This window comes from Typopeltis vanoorti, chromosome 5 (assembly GCF_054136105.1).
Source record: "Typopeltis vanoorti isolate ZY-2024b chromosome 5, IOZ_Tvanoo_1.0, whole genome shotgun sequence".
Lineage (NCBI taxonomy): Eukaryota > Metazoa > Arthropoda > Arachnida > Uropygi > Thelyphonidae > Typopeltis > Typopeltis vanoorti.
The window spans coordinates 114838502-114853760 of record NC_143553.1 but is presented as its reverse complement, the minus strand read 5'-3'; the positions used below and the strand labels follow the sequence as shown (position 1 = coordinate 114853760).

At 37.6% G+C, this 15259-nt stretch overlaps 1 protein-coding gene across 1 annotated transcript in view; it reads right to left on the bottom strand.

The window, feature by feature from the left end:
- The window catches only part of LOC150106740 (rho guanine nucleotide exchange factor 11-like), an 837747-nt gene that overhangs the window by 681579 nt on the left and 140909 nt on the right, over positions 1–15259 (bottom strand). The window lies entirely within an intron of this gene.

The following is a 15259-nucleotide window of genomic DNA, read 5'->3' as shown; positions in this document are numbered from 1 at the left end:
ACTGCACAGAATTATATCATCAAATTCCTGATATGTAGCCTCAGGAAGTCACAGGATATTATTGATAGTATTACTCAGTCTATTTTTTATTGCTAATTTTCATACCAAATTTATTACAGCAGTTAGTTATTTAGCAATTTAGTTAGGGAATTCTGCAGACACGGTGGATTTATTTAAGAGTAGTATAGTATAGCATCATCTGCATAAAGAGAAAACTATGATTAACATTTACAATTTTGATATCAGATTTAATGCCACTTTTCTTCATAATGTGAACAGAATTTTATATATAAGTTCATTTCATAACAGCATTCCTCTGTAAAGACATCATCCATTATTACAATAAATCTATACATATACTTCAGACAATTTATATTGATTAATTTTGCTATTAAAATGGTACAAGACTTGATCATGGATCAAGTCTTGATCCATGACTGCACTGCATGGCCAAACTGAGCTGGCAAGCTATCAGGCAATGATAGTTAAGAACTGTTTGCATGAGGCAATGGCTTGCCATTGCCTCATGCAAACACTTCTTAACTGCTTCCCATGCACTATCAACATCCAGCCCTTGCAGTTTTACATGTCATGGCACTGATCCAATCAACCAGCCAGATAATTCCACATGTACCCTGTCTTAATTGTAAATTCCACACCTTTAGCCACCTCCCAAGTCAAGACCTTATGATCACTTTCATCAATTGGTGGCAACGTGGTCATATTCGTTACAGCCAAATTCTCAGATGCAATTACTAGGTCAAGCACTCTCTGACCCCTAGTATTTTCCATTACATGCTGTCGCAGATAGTTATCCCTTAATAACCGCATAAAATCCAATTCCTTCCTCCCATGTGTCCTCTCCTCCTTCCAATCAATGTTACCATAGTTGAAATCTCCAATAATAATTACCCTCCTTCCACTCATTTCTTCTATTTGCTTATGCATACTATCTCCACCATCTATTCCATCACCTGGTCTATAGCAGCACCCAACTGTATATTTTGTTCTGCTAGTTTCAATCTCACACCAAATAGCCTCAAATGTGCTCTTTTCTCTATCCTGCAGTTCCACTTCTATTCTCCTTGGCTGTAGCTCATCAGCTATCATCAATAACACTCCTCCCCACATTTTATTCTCCCTGTCACTCCTGAACACACCATACCCCTCACATTCAATCCCACTAGCTATATCATCTTCTGTCAGCCATGTTTCACTAATGCCAATAGTACAAAAAGAAACATGCTTGAAAATATACAATACTTTAGCAGTGCCCACATTATTATATGGCAGTGAAACTTGGGTGATAGACAAAGAACAAAAACAAGTGAAATGAGATTTATGAGAAGAACTGCAAAATACACATTATTAGATCAAAAAAAGAACGAAGACATTTTAAAAGAACTAAAAACAAAATCAATAGAAGAAAAACGAAACAATTATAAACAAAAATGGATTGAACATGTAAACCGAATAACCAACACCTGACATCCTAAACAAATACAAAAATATAAGCCAATTGGAAAGAGAAGGCAGGGTAGACCTCAAAAAAAGGATATTGGATGGATAATGAGACCAGAACAGAGCAATATGGTCTATACCCGTATTAAGCATTATGATGATGATGATATTCAGTTGTTTGCTGATGATGGTAAGTTGAAGTTAATAGTTAATCAAGGTGATGTAGAGAGCTTGCAGGATAATTTAAATAGGCTGACAGTGTGGGAAAATCATAATGGATGTCAATTTAATGTGGAGGAGTATAAAGTTATGCATTTTGGTATATAAAGATTACAAGCTATGTATCACATTGAGGGATCTGTACTCTAAGAAATTGATTGTCTATTACTATCCCCAGGGATTTGGGGATAGTAATAGACAGAGTTGAAGTTTAGAGGATATACTGCTAAAGTAGCCAGGGTAGTTTACAGGATTACTTGGTTATTGAAGAAAACATTAACAAGCAGAGATAAGGGAGTTATCCTTCCTCTTTATAAAACCTTGATATGCCTACATCTGGTCAGCAGACCTTGATACGGCCTGGTGGCCAGACCTGGGTTTCTTGGAGATGAAGTGGAGGAGAAGATCCAGAAGCAAGTAACCAAGATGGAGAGTGGTTTGTGGAATGCTCTCTATGAGGTTAGATTGAGAGTTTGTGGATTGCAAAAGATGGTTGATAGGCAAAAAAAAAAAAAAAAAAAAAAAAAAGGGGGGGGGGTATGATAAGGAAGAATTTAAGTTGCTTAAAGGCTTTTATAGGATTGATGCATAGGAAATGTGTCAGCACTTGGCTGGGGGGGGGAAGAACAGGAGGTCATCTCTGGAAGTTGGGTAAGAGTGTGTTTAGCAAGGGTGTGAGAACTAGATTTTTCACTTAGAGAGTGGTGAATGAATGGAATGGGTTGCATGGGTCAGTTGTGAGTACTGTGTTAATAGTCTCAAGGAAAGGTATGACAGATACTGTATTGATAGTCTGGATCTCCCACAATAAGTCTTAGGACTCCATGGAGGTAACTGTGCAATAATAATAATAATTAATTTCTCTAACTTCACAACTCAAATACACTGCAGATAGCTTTTTTTTTGGTAACTTAGACCAAAACTCTGTTCATATTTCCTTCTCTACAGAAGAATTTTCACCAATACAATCTCAGCCTCGTGATTTTTTTTTTTATATTGATTCTATACATGAGAGGTAAAGATATGTATAAGCACATCAGCACCATGTGTGGGGTGTAGTGAAGACTGAAATAGAAGTTTGAATGGGATTTTTTCTGAAAAGCTGCAGGTGGTTGTTGTTGTTGTTGTTTGGGAATACTTCATGAGGAAGATCTTCCAGAGGACAGAGGTTTAATGGAATAAAAGAGTAAGAGAAGAATAAGAGTAAGCAGGTTTGGTGTGTTTTCAGTTGTACAGTAAAAGGATGCTGAGAAACTGCTGCTTCTTTTGTATTAACAAGGTGCAACAATGTGGAGGAATGATAGTTGGCAATTCACTGGAGCAGTGACCATGGAAGTACCTTTAGAACTGACAGCACTAAAACTCTGCATCTGTGAGATAGAAGTTGAAGTGAACTGTAAGAGGGGATTCGTCTACGAGCCTAACTGCTTACTTCTGGACAGTATCAAGAATTTTTGAGAATTTTTAGGTGCTCCACTCCAAACATGTGAGCAATATTCTAAATGGGTGAATTTGGTATTTGTATATTGTTGGATGGTGTAAAATACCCTCTTGAATGAAAGAGAATGTCTAGTTTTGTGGATGCTGAGGAGGCTATTGATGTGATGTGTTTATGCCAGGAGAGACAGGATGTAAACATTAGTTCAAGCAGAGAGTGATCTGATCATGTCTGATCATTTGTGTATTACTGAGGGTAAGGATAGGCGAGTTGAGATCTCTTTTGCGAGAGAAAAGGCAAGACTGTGTTTTGGTGGCATTGAACATGACAAGATTGTCACCTCCCCCATTAAAGGATAGTATGTAGATCAATGTTTAAAGCATTGTACATTATCTTGTAGCCTGCAATGTCAGAGTACTGCAGGGTTTGTCAAATGAGGGCGGTGAATGAGAGTACTATTCATCTGTAAAGCTGTGTATAGGATTAATGGTGATTGTGCATAGATCATTTATATACAGAAGAAAGAGTAAGTGATAGGATAGAGCCTTGAGGGATGCCAGCACTGGTGGTGAAGCTGGAAGAGAGGGAGCCATCTACCATGATTACACAGAGAATGACAAGAGATAAAGCTAACTACCCAATTACAGAAGGTGGCAGGGAGACCAAAGGATGGCAATTTGTTTAGCAGGTCTCAATGCTACACACCATCAAAAGCTTTGGAAATGTGAGGGCAACAGCACAAGTTTCTCCAAGCCTTTCCATGACATGTCCAGTAGTGGGTGATGCAAGCTACAAAGTTAGCTGTGGATCTTGAATGGAAGAATCCATACTGGTGGCTGCTAATCAATATTGGGACTCTAAGTGTTGGAGGAGTTGGCTATTGATGACTTTCTCCATTATTTTGGAAAGGGAAGAGGTGATAGCAATTGGTCATTAGTTTGAAAGTAGATGTATGTAATCCTCTTTTTGGAATAGGAGGATATGAGATTATTTCCACACACTGGAATAAGTGCCAGCTATGTATAATAGATTATAGAGATGATGGGGTCAGTGTTAGCTCTGGAGCACAATGTTTAAGAACAATCAGAGATGCCATCAGGACCAGAATACTTTTAAGCATTCAAATTATTTAGTAGTTTTCCGATATCTTTTCGTTGAAAAACTACAGGAAGCATACAGTATGGATTACAGTATGGTAGGTGATTTCCCTTGGTTATCTATGCAGGAGTTTGAGGGAAAAGAGTGATGCCAGAAGGTTAGCTTATCTTTGGATAAAGTAACAGTAGTGTCATCAGGATGAGAGAGAGAGAAAGGGAAGTGCAGAAGATGCATCCAATGGCCTTAGCAAGGGATCAGAGGGGATGGCTTCCATTTGGGCAGGAGGCAAGTTTGTCACTACATTATCATCAACATTGATTAACTTGCATGATTTCTATACCTCCTGTCTCTAGTAGTCTGATTACTATTTTTACCTTATCTAACTACCAACTTCAATCAAATAACCAAACTAGTCTAATTTACTGCATGCTTTATCTCACCATTTGCCAGAAATACATCAGAAAAATCCTCATTAGTTGGTTGATATCTTCCCAATTTTGCTCAAAATTTGTGCTCCAAAAGAAACATCAATCTGACATTGCCTGTTCAAGTAGCCACATTTATTTGACATATAGTCAAAAACAAGGGAGATGGTTGCATTGATAGCTAACTTATTCACAACTCGGAAGTCTATTAGTTAATTAGTGATCACCAATATGGATTTTATTTATTCTTATCGGTGGCATTAATGCTCAAGTTGGCAAAAGAAATAATGAAGATGAGAGAGCAGTAGGTAATGAAGCAGGTGGTTCAAGAAATGAGAATGATAACCTATTGGTGACATTTTGTGAAATGAATAACTCTGTAATAGGAGGAAGTTTATTTAAACATTAAAACATGCATAAAATGACATGATTACCACCGGATGGTAAAACCAAATCCCAAATCGATTATTGTAATTAAGGGTAATTTTAGGAGTTCACTCTTAGATGTTCAAGAAAGGAAGCTGATGTAGGATTTCATCGCTACTTAGCAACAGCCAAAATTATATTAAAACTGCATGAAATTTTTAAAAAAAATATATAAAAAAAAATTTGAAATCAGAATGGGATGGTAAAATATGATGTCTAAATTAAAAATGAATGAAATGAACTTTTTCTATTCTCATCTCATCTTCCTTTTACCCTCTTTTACTTTGCGGTGTTGAGGGTTTATTAATCAACGGACCTCAAACCATTCACAGGATAAAGTGGTGAGCCCTATGCCCCAGTGTATCGTATGTCCATAGTGTTGAGTTCTCAAGGCCGGTTTTCCTGCTTTGTGGGATGAAAAACCCCAGGATAAACTGGGGAAAAAACCCTACTGTCCATGCCCAAGACCGGCTAACTTGGCTATGGCTGAGGAAGATCCTTCAGCTCCTCACATCTCCGACGGGAATCGAACTTAGGACACTCCTTCCCCAGGCATATGGTTGTGAAATGCACAGCCACTATGCTAACCGTGCAGACTTTTTCTATTATGATAAAAAAATGATTTCGTATTTTGGAAAATGAGAAGCTGGAAGTTGAGAAAGTAGAATGTCCAGAAGACATGACTGAAATGCAATGGAAAAATTTTTAAATGGTGTATAATAAAGTTGCAAGAGAGTGTTTGGGTGCTAAGAAGGGGAAAAAAAGAACAGCATTTGGTTATCAGAAAAGACCTGGAGACTCATAGAATAAAGGCACAAAGTTAAAATAATGTTTGAAAGTGATAAATCCCAGAGAGATAAAGAAATTAATTTCAACAACTATAGAGAAAAAGACAACTTAGTTAAAAGATCTGCAAGAGAGGACAAAAGGAATCATGTGGAGAGTTTGACAGAGAAGAGGCACAAAAGGCTTAGAAGGGGGAAACATTAGGGTACACTGGAATACTGTATGCGATGACAAAGAAAATATACTCTGAGGAAAAGAAGCAAGTAAATGCTATAAGATATAAAGAAGGTTTGCTTCTAACAGAAGAGGATAAGATAAAAGATGAAAAGAATACTTATGAAATTCTAAATGATGTAGACAACAATATAACTGATATGATTAGAAGTTCAATAATGGAAAAATCTCCTGTAAGCATAAATTTAAATAATAACATCAGAACCCATATCTAAAAATGAAAAGTGGAAAGGCTATGGGCAATGATAATATCACAATAAAAATGCTTAAGAAAACTACAGAAACTGCTGCTGATAAACCAAAACTGACCTTTAACAATGTGCTAGAGACCGAAAAGATACCTAAACAGTGGAAAGAAGCAATGATAATTATAATCTCTAAGAAAGGAGATTATAATTATCCTCCCTCGATTAATTATACTTATTCTCCTCCCATTCTCACTAGATGTGAGAATGGGAAGGGAATTAGCCTACTCTCAGTAACTGCAAAAATTTTCTGTAGAATACTGATAAATATAATTAAAAATGAAATAGAGAAGTGAGGCATGAGCAATACTTCCACCTTTTAGAAGGTGGAAGTACTGTAGATCGCATTTTTACTTTAAGGAACATCACTGAACAAAGCATAGATTTAAAAGCCCATTATACCTAAATTTTATAGATTTTGCTAAAGCATTTGACAGTATTGACAGAGAAATATCATGGTGAATTATTAAAAGTTATGGAATTCCTGACAAATATGACAATAATCAAAAGAAATATATATAAGGGAAGTAAAAGTATGTTATTGCAAGCAAACAACATCCAATTGGTTTGAGATAAGATCTGGTGTAAAGCAGGGTTGTGTAATGTTGGGTTACATTTAACATAGCCATCGATTGGATTATGAGAAAAGTTACAGATGCAAAAAGAGAATTAAATGGAATCCTATGTCACAGTTAGAAGATCTTGATTATGCTGATGACATAGTTTTGATATCATCAAAATACAATGATATACAAACTAAATCTGAAGACTTTTTTTAAACAGCTGAAATGGTTGGTCTTAAAATAAATATGACTAAAACAAAAGTGCTTAAACTAAACAGCAAATGCTACAAACAGATGAAAATTAATAAGCATGCTATGAAGAAGTTAAGAATTTTACATATTTGGGAGCAAATGGAGATACTGAATGCAGAACTGACAGGGATATAATGCAAAGACTGACAAAAGCTAATACTGCTTTCAGGAAATTCAATAATGTATGGAAATCTTCAAAATACTATAATAAAATCAACAAAGATTTTCAATAGCAATGCTAAGGCTGTATTATTAACACAAATCAGAGACATGAAACTAACCAAAAAACAGGAAGAAATGGTTGTCAAACCAAAGGTCTGCATAAAATATGAAAAATATTTTGGCTCCAACATATAACAAATGATTTATATAAGCTGGCAGTGTAAAAGGAATCAATTAAAAAAAAAAAAAAATAGAGATGGAAATGGATTTGACATACTGAGAATGGACAGCGGAGAGATTCCTAAAAGTGGCTTTGACATGGATCCCAGAAAAAAAAAAAAGGGGAAGGCCTAAATTAACTTGGTAGAGCTGGAGAGAAGCCAAACTGGTGTCTTCGAACAGAGGTATCTGAAAGAAACGAATCTAGGCCTTATGTGCTATGAGGCACAAAGAGAGAATATGGATTTATAAAGTAAGTAATATGGATTTTATTACTCTCATTACAAAGCAGATTTCCTAGTCTAGTCAACTTTTGGATACAGGTCATGGAGGGTTGGGAACAACTCATATGATAGATCTTGATATTACCAAGCCATCTTGATTGGCTTTAATATACAGGCCTACCACATTACTATTTTTCAGTCTGATGTTTGCAAATGAGTTACAGTTTACACTCTGGCTGTTCACTATGTAGTGGATGGTTCCTCACTTTGGATTTCTAAACATGCTATCCCTGGATTCAGTGTTTTCATCACACTTCCTACTATACATTAATGATTTCTCTCTCTCTCTCTCTCTCTTGTTTCAAATGCTTTCCAGAGTTTTGTTTAAGACAGTGCAGATTATTCCTTTTCATTATTGCATCCAAATCAGATCGTTCTTCTTGTGTTAACTTGCACATCTAGGCTTTCATGATATAAACAAATCACATCTAGTATCCAAGGCATCAAACACTTAGCGTCCTCTTCCATTCAGGACATTATTTTTCAACTGTACAACTAACTCCAAACATTACATAAGTCAATTCAACATTAGAATACTGTTCTCACATTTGGAGTAGTACACCAAAACTTTTCCTCCTAAGAAAAATGTTCCATCTATTGAATGATATAGTTAGAAAAGGGCATCTGTTTATCAAATAACCTATCTCTTTCTCTCTCATACACACACACTCCCTCCAATTATTTTTTTCAAAGATGCTCTGTTTCTGCATGATCTTTTTTTTATGGGCATTTACATGGACCTCAAACACTGATAGGTCAAGGCACTCTCTCTCTCAATTACATCCTAGCACTACAATGGCAGAAGACAAGTCTCGTGTTAGAGGCTTGATAGAGTAAAACAGCACTGAGAAATGATTAAAAATTGGTATTTAATTCTTCCAATATTTCACATCAGTCACTGAGACATCATCAGGGAGTATAATATGAGACTTGTGACACACACAAAGGCAACACAATACTAAGTGAAACACATGAATGAAGGACTAACTAGGCGGGGCACCTCTGTAGGCACCTATAAACATTAATACTTTTAGATCCCAGTTTGCATGCAAGGTCACTCACTCTAGTCTTTCACCTAGCTTTGTTGTGTGTGTGTGTGTGTGTGTGTGTGTGTGTGTGTGTGTGTGTGTGTGTGTGTGTGTGTGTGTGTGTGTTAAAAGTCTCGTTGTATTCCCTGATGATGTCTCAGTGACAGATGAAATATTGAAACAATTAAACATTATTTTAAATCATTTCCCAGTGCTGTTTGTATATATACTCATATATTAAGAGAAGTGGGCTCGTGCGATTGTGTGAGCATCATGTGAGTGTGTGGAAGTTGTAACAATATTTATTGTGAGACTATGGTTTTTTTTTTTTTTTTTTTTTTTTTTTTTTTTTAAATGTTGAGCCCATACACAGGAGGTTGGTTGGTCAACCTATAGTACATTAGTACCATGTATGGGTAGTGGGTTGGGAGAGAAGGAATTTGTTTACATTTAATTTGAATGACTTTAAATTGTATTCCTTGGGAAACACAGCAGGTGGGAGACTGTTCCACAGTGCAGCAGTTGCAGGGATGAAGGAAGAGGAAAAGAAACTTGTTCTGTTTGTTTCTAGGTGTACTGTGAAGGGATGTTGAGCAGCAGCTGCACATGCTCCAACAAGCTTAGTACTGAGTGGGGGAATTATTGATGCTATTTCAGATGAACATAGAAATATTTGTAGAATATATATAATGCAGAGACTATACGTCTGTGTGAAAGTGGAGAGAGAGAGAGAGTTGGTAAGGGATGGATCATTGGTAAGTCTAACTGCTCACCTCTGTATTGAGTCGAGCATTTTGGAGCCCCACCCCATATGTGGGAGCAGTATTCAATAGCTGGACAGATTTGTGATTTGTATAATGTTAATAGCTGTTCGGGGGTGAAGTAACATCTTGAGCAAAAGAGAAATCCTAGTTTTTTTGAGACTGAGGATGCAATGGTAGTGATATGTTTATGCCAGGAGAGGTTTGATGTGAGAATGATTCCAAGAAGCGAGATCTCAAACTGTCTGGAAATTTGGGTATTGTCAAAAAGGATAATGGGAAAAAATGGTTCTTTTTTATGGGAAATAGTACAGAACTGAGTTTCATTGGCATTGAAATTTATGAGGTTATCCGAACCCCATTGTATGATGGTTTGGAGATCAGAGTTGAGGGTGGTGGTGGTTGATGTTCTGTAGGTTAAGGTGAGTTGTGTAGGGTAAGGCTTATCAAATGCAAGCAAAGAGTGTAGTGTGCTATCGTCTGCAAAACTGTGTATTAGGTTGGAGGTCAATTGCAGTAGGTCATTGATATATAGCAGGAAGACGGTTGGTGACAGAATCTTGTGGGACCCCAGCATTAATTGAGTGGTGAGATGATAGGGAGCCATCCACCATCACACACACACAGTGAGCGTCCAGACAGAAAACTGGCAATCCAACTAAAGAGGTCCTGGGTCAGACCGAATGATGGTAGTTTGCCTAGTAGGCCTTTGTGCCAGACCCAGTCAAAGGCTTTGGAGATATCTAGTACAACCACTTGAGATTTGCCAAACCTTGCCATAGCATTTGTCCAGAGATGGGTATTGTATGTAAGTAGATCTCCTGTTGATCGGCAGTGGTGGAATCCATACTGGTGGTCATTTATTTGGCGAGTGTCTTCAAGATAGTGTAGGAGTTGGGAATTGATGATTTTTTCCATTACTTTTGACAGGACTGAGGTAAGTGAGATAGGGCGGTAATTGGATGGCAGTGACTTGTCACCCTTCTTGGGAATGGGCTGAATATAGGCCAATTTCCAGTTTGTGGGATAGATTCCAGTGGAGTAAGAGAGCAAATATAGGTGACATAGGATAGGGGTCAGTTCTGGAGCACAAACTTTCAGAACAATTGGGGGAGATGCCATCAGGGCCAGGAGACTTTTTTGTGTCTAATTTGGACAGTATTTTTTTGATCTCATCCTGGCAAAAGGATATAGGGGGCATTGTATGTTGGGTGTCTGAAATGGTTGGGGGACATTTACCATTGTCCGTTATGCGTGCATTGGAAGCAAAGTATAAAGCCAGAAGACTGGCTTTTTCTGTGGGTGATGATGGAGTAGAGCCATCTGGGTATGATAGGGGTGGGAAGAGTGTTGGACAGACGTTACAGCCAACTGCTTTGGCGAGAGACCAAAAGGTGCAGCTGCCGTTTGGACAGGCTGCTAGTTTCCTGCTTTTTGCTCTTTTGAACTCTGTTTTGGAAGCGTCGATTGTTTTTTTTTTTTTTTTTTTTTTTTTTTTTTTTTGCATCTATTACAAGCTTCGGTGTAAGCTTCGAAGGAGGATGAGGTTCTTGATTTCAGTCAGTTGTGGTTATATCTGGTGTTTCATCTCTACAGCCTTGGCACATCTTTTGTAGAACCAGGGTTTTGTTAGGGAATGGCAGTTCAGAGTGCTGTGTGGAATGTATGTATTCATGCCAGTGAGGATAACTTGGGTAATAAGCTCGGTGCATATGTTTGGGTTGCAAGGGCGGAAGCAACAGTCCAACCATGGGAATGCAGCATAGAAGTTGTGGAGGCTGTCTCACTTGGCACTACTATAGTGCCAAACTACTCTTGTATGAGAGTGTTTGTGTAAATGTTGTTGCATGGGGGGGAAGGGGGGGGGGGAGGAGATGAGCACTAGGTTGTGGTCAGAATTGACTGGGGTGGGCTCACTACTTTCACTGTGTATTTGGAGGGGTCATTGGTGAGGAAGAGATCTAGGATGTTTGGAGAGTGGTTTGGATTATCTGGTATTCTGGTTGGCATCTGGACAAGTTGTGTAAGGTCATTAGTGATGACAAATGTTTCAGCATCTCTGCCTGTAAGATCTGTACAACTGGAGGAGGAAAGCCAGCTAGTGTTGTGGATGTTAAAATCTCCTAGGAGGATGATTTCACTGTTGGGAAAGTGCGATTGGAGATAGCCGTTTTTTAGGGAAAGGAAAGTAAAGAGCTCAGGGTGGTTGGTTGTGTTGGGGAGGAGATAGAGACAGCAGATGAAGTGGACTGAGTGGGGAAGAGATATTTTCAACCAAAGAAGGTCAAAGTTGGGTGATTCTAGGTTGGATGCTCTCTGGCAAGGCATGTCAGAGTGGATGTATGTGCAGACACCACCCTTAGGACGAAAGTTGTTAAAGAGCGAGTAGTTTTGAAAGTTGAGATAAGTGGTGCTGGGGGGGGGGGGGGGAGAGATTTGAATTTCTACCAGGAAGAGAAGGTGGGGTTTGGTAGACTATAGGTGGTAGTAGACACTATTCAGGTTGGAGTTTAGGCCACGGATGTTGGTGAAGTGGATGTGTAGGGTTTTGTGAGTCATATGTTAGACCGCACGGGCCTTGCACATTTCCTATGCGGTGCCTGCATACTGGTCTCCATGGTGGCTGCTAGTGGCATCACTTGGTTTTTTCACCAGTTTATTTTGTCTGTAGTCGATGGTCCAACTGTTGTCACCATTTTGGCGTTTTTCTTCGAGTTGTCTTCGAAGCTGGCGTCTTTGTTCCCTTTGTGCAAATGATAAGTCTGACTGTGCATGTATGCGTGATTGGGGACAGGTGTTTTTGAACTTGTTGTTGTTGATCGCTGTTATTATTTTTGATGTGCTTGTCGGCATGTCACAAGTCACTTTTACTAGGCACAGAAAGTTCGTTCCATCCTTTTATTTATAGGCCTGAAACAATAGCACCTGATGATATTCTTAGGATCGATGTTGCATTCTTCAGCTAGTTTGTTGATCTCCTTTTGTAATGATTTTCCGTTTTCCATCGGGAAGTTCAAGATGATGCCGTTGAGTTTTTTTGTGTTCAGCCTCCATCAAGTCGTTTACAGTTGATGCGATTAGATCGCGAAGTTCTTTCGCTGGCAGAGTAGAGCTTGTGTCACGCTGGTTTTCAATTTGTTCTAAGCTTAGCTTCAACTGCACATATTTTGGAGGTAAAAGTTTCATTTAAAGCATTGATGTGCTGTTCGAGGTTTTCAACACGTTTACCTATGTTCAGAAGTTGTTTTATCACAACTATAATCACAACTTGTCCCTTAACATTCAATTGTCACACACTCTCTCATGGGTTACATATCTATATGGATACAAAATTACAAGAATGAACAGGAAATTTGGGATTTAGTTGACCAAAGTGTATTCTGTATTAGCTTAAACCACAAAAGAATGATGGTACAACAAGCTGAAACATCATACTGACTTGAGCACAGCTAGTTAAAAAGATCCCTGCTTTGTGGAAACCAGGGGAAAGCAGTAAAAACGCAGCTACTGGAACAAACTCAAACTCAACATCAGCAAATTCAAGATAAGCGCAATCATCATTTTTAATTCTTCTGGCAGAAAACTGTCAGAAGAATTAGAGATATCATAACAACATAATTGGTATTACAAGAAGACAAAAAAAAAAGTGAGATTTAATAAGAGATAGGAAGGCATAGCTCATGTTAGAGGTTTAATGGAGTGAAACAGAATTAAGAAAGGATTAAAAACTGTATTTAATTCTTAATGTTTTATCTCAGTCAGAAAGACATCTTTAGGGGGGGTACAATACAAAACCGCACACACACACATGACCAGGTGAAGCACATGGACGAAAGACTAGTCTTAAGTAGGTGTGGTACCCTCTGTGGGCACCTGTCAGTGACGCTGGATATAAAATGAAATCTCCAAGTATTAATGTTTCCCATATTTAGAGAAATATTATGTAACCATATTTGTCCAGGTTAGGCTGATTTCTGAGAGCAGCTGCAGATTCTAAAAACAGTTCTCTTCTAAATTTGTTGTGATGGAGAATGGTATTTTTCTTTCAAACTGATTCTATCTAGAGAATTGCTTGCAAGGCCAGATTGATAGTCATGATTGCAGATGTATTTTTTTATATTCTTCTAACAATCTAATTGTTAATAATAAAGAGGGGGATGAGCTGAAAGTTCTGATAAACACCTAGAGCAAGAATTAATTAATTTTATGTCTTCTTATATAATCTAAAAGAAAACAACAAATTATTACAATTTGATGAAACATGAGGGTTAAAGGGTTATAAGATATGTTCTTTCTTGTGGTTATATCAGTTGCTTTAATATCATTTTTGTTCTAGGTGTTTATCAGAACTTTCCAGTTTCCCCCCTCATATATTAGTCAGCTTTCACATCACCTCACATCAATATTCCCTTAAATAACACCTTAACACTTAAAAGTTTTCCTCCTGATATAACATACCTCTTTTCCTTTGTCATCCATTCCATAAATTTACCCTCTATCTGTAAATTTTGTTCTTGGAAGAACAAAATTTACAGATAGAGGGTACCACCAGAGGTCCTTCCCCACCCCTCCTGCCATTTGTTTATGAAAGATTTTGAAAAACATACTCTTGACTCACTTCTCTCAAACTTTGTCTCATTAAAATATGCCAATAATGTATTCTCTATTTGGCCTCATGATGCAAACACATTACTCTTTTCACTATCACCTCAATCGTCGATACCCTAGAATCCAATTTAAGATGGAAAAGTAAACTAAAAATAGTCTAGCCTTCCTAGACCTGACAGGTCTAGCCTTACTTTCCATGTCACAAACACCAGACAGAGTTCTTTGGAACCAAACCAAGATTCTTCATTCCAAGATATTTAAATTTGATTTTCTTTTCCTTGAGACAAGTGAAATCTTATGACATTGTGCAAACTTTAGCAGCTCTGATTGTCTGCCAATTTCAAAGTTCTGGGAACTTATTGCCATTAACTGTTCATTTTTACACTAAGTTATTTAATTCTTAAGTTACAGAAACTATCAGTTCTCTTGAACTCAAATAATGCATTCTTGCATCAGCTATTAAGTACATGCCACGTGACTCGTCGTGTAATTCATGTTCTGAATGTAAACGGATCTTCTTTACCTGATAATGTCCGTCAGGAAGAAAAAGATATTTCATTTATTCCAGTACATTTCATCCATTGTCACATTGGATGAAATAAACTGGAGTTTTAATAAATTCAATATATTTTATACACATACATATATGTAAACTGTTTAAGTGTCATCATCATTAGTGTTCTGTCTCTTGACAGGTCCAATGGTATAACTCAGCAGATTCTCTTCCTCCAATTTCCTCTGTCTCTTGCTTCCTCCTTCATTTCCTGATATCCTCTTGTTCCCATTATATCATCAAGCATCATTAGTCGTCTTCTTTCTCTTAGTCGCTTTCCTTCAATTTCCCTTCTATCATTCTTTTCAGTAGGCTGTCTCCTCTTAATACATGTCCTATCCAGTTATGCTTTCTTCTTCTTATGGTCTTCTTCATTGGTGATTTTTTCAGTCCACTTTATTTTCTCCATTCTTCTCCATAACCACATTTCAAATGCCTCCAACATTTTAGCTCTTAGTTCTTCATTTTAGTTCATGTTTAAGTGTATAATAATATAT